The 4,966-nt window shown below is 40.0% G+C and overlaps 1 non-coding gene across 1 annotated transcript; it reads right to left on the minus strand.

The window, feature by feature from the left end:
• Positions 1–2,453: 2,453 nt before the first annotated feature.
• Positions 2,454–2,560, minus strand: LOC141618318 (small nucleolar RNA R71). The gene has a single exon (XR_012531361.1). It is a non-coding gene; the product is annotated as a small nucleolar RNA R71 (small nucleolar RNA).
• Positions 2,561–4,966: the final 2,406 nt, after the last annotated feature.

The following is a 4,966-nucleotide window of genomic DNA, read 5'->3' on the forward strand; positions in this document are numbered from 1 at the left end:
CCATAATTGGCGCATATTTAGCCCCCGAATTACCATTGTTTCTATGCTTTTTAGTGCCTATTTGGGTCATTTCTTATCTTTAGTTCTTTGTTTTGCATATTCTTTGAGATTTTGATCCCTTGGTAGGAAAGGAGTAAGAATCTTGCATTTTCATGGCAAAACAAGGCTAAATTGATCATATTCAATGACCAAGCATCAAGGAGAGACAAGACTAGAAGGCCTTTGTACATAGCATAGTAGAAGAGCATTGTTGAGAAAAGGATCCTTGAGTCCCCAAGGAAATCCCCAAGGAATCCATGAAGAAAAGGGAAGAAAAAGAAGAAGAAAAGTCTGCTTTGAACTACAATCCGAACGGATTGTAGAGAATCCGTCCGTCCTCCCCAGTCCGAGCGTCCTCACCAAGAATCCGCTCGGATTCCCCATGCCCAGTCCGAGCGTCTTGTTCCTCGATCCGCTCGGATCGTCCACCCAGATCCGGCCGTCCCGACTCCCGGCCGCACGGATCACAACACAAAGACAGCTTTCGTTCTTCAAGCTACGAAATGGAGAAGCCCTTCTCTCGGACAATCCCGGAGGCTCCTTGCTCAACTTAAAAGTGTAATTACTAGTTTAGCCCTTAGTTAACCCTAATGCATCCTCCCTAATTTTCACTATAAATACCCCATTAGTCTAATTAGAGGAGCATGTTCTTCTTATCAATAATTAGAGTAGTTAATATCAATCAAATCTCTCTTCAATATTGTAATCAAATATTAATCAAGTTTTAATCCAAGTTTTAGTTCTTTAATCTCTCTCTAGTTCTTCATTTATTTTGGGTAATTAGAAGATTATTGGGTTTATTGGGAGATTGACAACCTTCCATCAATCATCAAGTTCTTCTATTATTCTTGCTTTATTATTGGAATCATTAGTAGGTATAATCTCTTAATCCCTTTTTAATTATTGCTAATTACTTTCATTTGTTCATCATGTTTCATTATGTTAGTATGATTGACAACCTTTCTAGCATGATCAATATGATAATGAGTGAGTAGTCTCTTAGCTAGGGTTTAATGGGTGATTAGGGAAACCAACATGGGGAATGATTCATGCTTAAATTAATATGCTTTCATATCTTATTTGCTTGCTTGTTTTGATCTTAATACATGCACATGTTATATTTGATGAAATGCTAAGCCTATGAATCCTTGCATTTACTATCATCTTCTATCCTTTCAACTTGACTTGTAAGACATAACCCAACTCGAGTCTTGTTAGACCATGCATGTGTTAAGTAGGGAAGATTAAGTCGACTTGTAGGTGTTGTACAATCCAAGAGATTCGGCTCCGGGACCCAAACTTTCCTAGGATTGTAAGATATAACCCAACTTAATCCATCACAACAATAATTGCTTGCTTATAATTTGAGAACATGTTTGTATGATCATATCCCATGATTCCCCTATGAACCCATGACACCCTAGTGCTTTTAATCAATTGTTTACACCCTTGTTTCATTTACCTTGTTAGTTTATTTTCATTGCTATTTTAGTTTAGTGACCTTCTACATCAACCCAATTTGTGACACCCCTAGACACCACTAGTTACAATAGAATCTTCATTTCAATACCCGTCCCTTGGGATCCGACCTTTACTTGCCTCTTTACTAATTGTAGAGTTGTTTGTGAAGTATAAATTGTGTTTTGTATCGACCATTGACCAACGACCACATATGCTTAATTGTGAACACCAAATGGCACCGATCAAAAATGGCGCCGTTGGCGGGGACGGTGTTTAATTGATTTAAGATTTCTTTTATTGTTTTTAGTTGTGTCTTTTTCACCTTGGGAAGTAAAACTCCTCAAGGTTTGTTCTAATTGTTTTCTAGTTGTTTGATATTTTGCATGTCTAGAAGGTTACAAAGAGATTTGTTACCTTTTGACCGTGAAATCGAAAGAACCTTGACGAATAATAGGAGACTTGTTAGGAGGAATTTGGGAGGTGTTGGTGAAGTTGTTCAACCCACTAGTGAGTTTGTCAATCCTTTCGCAATAGAAGGAGAAGAGAACCCATTAAACAATACCACACAAAATCCACCTACAATGCCTAAATTCTCGTCACACTCTATACCCACCGAGGAGGATCTACCAAATGGTACTCCTACCCCACAACATCTTACCGGAAACTTTATTGCCAAGTCCGCCTTCATCCAACTAGTTGAGAGGAGCCAATTCGTGGGAATGCCTAGTGAGGACCCTCATTCTCATATGGAAACATTTTGTGATTATTGTGAAGCTATCTCTCAAACGGGCGTGACTCAAGACCAAATAAGATGGGTCTTATTTCCTTTTTCGTTAATCGGCACCGCAAAGCAATGGTTGAAGAGCCTTGATAAGACCACCCTTGGAATAGATTCTTGGAAGAAGCTAGCTCTAGCTTTCTACAAAAAATTCTACCCACCGGAGAAGACCAATATGCTAAGAGCTCAAATTACGGGTTTTAAGCAAAGGGATGAAGAGTCTTTGTATGAAGCTTGGGAGCGGTTCAAAGGTATTTGTCGCTCATGTCCTCACCATGGACTTAGCGAATGGTTTTTAGTGCAACAATTTTGGAATGGTTTATATGAAGATTCAAGGAACATTCTCAATATGGGATCAAATGGAATGTTCACCGAAGTTGATGACAATCAAACATGGAACAAGATTGAGGAAATGGCGGTCCATAATTCGCAATATAGTAGGCCTCGCAAGGCTACTAGAGGAGGAAAGTATGAAGTGGACACCGTTACTCAATTGGGTGCTCAACTTAGTGCTCACATTGACACAATCAACTTGAAGTTTGAACAAGCTATGGCTAGACTTGAGGAAAGCTCAAAATCATCAAAGCATCATGTCAATGCCATGACGGCATCCTCATCAATCCCAAGCGGGATATGTGAGAATTGTGGAACCTTGGGTCATGACTCAAGTGAATGTAGGGGAACAACCGAACAAGTCAATGCTTTCCAAGCTTACAAAAGTGGCACCCCTTATTCAAATTTTTACAATGAAAACACCAAGTTCCACCCAAATCTCTCATACAAGAGCCAAAATGTCCAAAACCCTCAAACTACATACACTCCACCACCCATGAGAAATCAAAATCAAAGACCCTTTTTCAATCAAAACCAAGGCTACCAAAACCAAAATCCATACAATCACCACAATGACCAAAGTTTTGATGTCCAAAAAGCGGTCATTCAAATGCAAAAAAATCAACAAGAATTCTTCACCCAAATGCAAAAGGATAGCCAAGCGAAGGATACCACCATCAACAACATTCTAGCTCACACCAAGATGTTGGAAACACAATTGGCCCAACTAGCATCTTCAAGCTCATCAAGACAAAAGGGGCAATTACCACCTCAAGGTAATCCCCCTAGACATGAAACGGTTAGTGCCATTCACTTGAGAAGTGGTACAAGATATGAAGCACCGAAAAAGCAAGATGAGGATGAAGTTGTGAGAGCTAGTGAGAATGAAGTTGTGGTGGAAAGTCCCAAGGAAGGGGAATCATCAAAAGAAGAAAGTTCAAAGAAAAAAGAAGACAAAACCAAAGAAAAGGAGCCCATTGTGATTAGACTTCCTTTTCCAAGTCGTCAAGCCAAGCCCAAATTTGATGATCAACTTGGAAAGTTCATGGAAATTGTGAAGAACTTAGAAGTCTCAATTCCTTTCACGGAATTAATCAATCACGTTCCGGCCTATGCAAAGTATATGAAAGATATCCTCACAAAGAAGAAGTCAATCCGGAAACTTGAGACTATCGCCTTCACTAAGGTGAGTAGTGCAATTCTTCAAGGGAGTTCACCTCCAAAGTTAAAAGATCCGGGAAGCTTCTCAATACCGTGTACCATCGGCGACACAACAATCAACAAAGCCTTATGTGATCTAGGGGCTAGTGTGAGTGTCATGCCGTACTCGGTAAGTAAAAGGTTGGGAATGGGAGAGCTCAAATGTACCAACATCTCTCTTCAAATGGCCGATAGATCGACGAAGACACCGCTAGGGATATGGGAAGATGTCCCCGTGCGAATTGGGAAGTTTTTCATCCCGGTGGACTTTGTCATTGTTGATATGGAGGAAGATTCCAACATTCCAATCATCTTAGGAAGACCTTTCCTACACACCGCGGGTGCGGTAATTGATGTGAAACATGGAGAGCTCACTCTAGAAGTGGGAGATGAAAGCATAACTTTTAATCTTGACAAGACCATGAGAGCTCCTTGTTTGCATGAGCCATGTTTCATGATTGATCATTATAGCCGAAAAGATGAAAAGAAGAAATCGGAACTCCAATGGAAGAAGAAAGTTGAAGATGCTCCATTCAAAGAGCAAGTGAATTGTGAAAAGGAGAGCTTGCAAAGCTCATCAAAATCAACCAAGGAAGAAGAAGATGGCCTCATTGGCCAAGAAAAGAAATTGGGAGAGTTGTCTCCATCCAAGCAAGAGATTTTCAATGATCAACTCAATGAAGTTTGTGGTCTTTGGGACGACGAATTTGAAGGGATCTTTAATCCCTACATTGGGCATGCCATCGATCATGATCAACAACAAGGGCCACGGTCTATTGAGGACCTCTACCACAACAATGAACAAGCTTTTAATTACTTCTTCGAGGTGTTGAGCAACATCAACAACACCTTGAACATGCCCCCTTGACATCTCATCAAGAATGAGAGTTTGGTGGAGTCCTCCCTAAACCACCACTTGTAAATATTTCTAACTCCCTAACTTACACTTTAATTTTTGTATTGCATTTTTGTCATTTTTGGATTTTATTTACTTTGATCAAAATAATTGTCATGAAAAGAGAGAAGTGAGGGAGGGACTAATGATTTTAATTGATGTGTAGTGCTTTACCTTAGTGTGGGGATGGCAATTGCCTAGGCTATTCATGCCTTAGTAGTGCCCCCGCAATGAAGAACACAAGATTTGAAAGAAAGAAA

The sequence above is a fragment of the Silene latifolia genome, chromosome 1, assembly GCF_048544455.1.
Source record: "Silene latifolia isolate original U9 population chromosome 1, ASM4854445v1, whole genome shotgun sequence".
Classification (NCBI taxonomy): Eukaryota; Viridiplantae; Streptophyta; class Magnoliopsida; order Caryophyllales; family Caryophyllaceae; genus Silene; species Silene latifolia.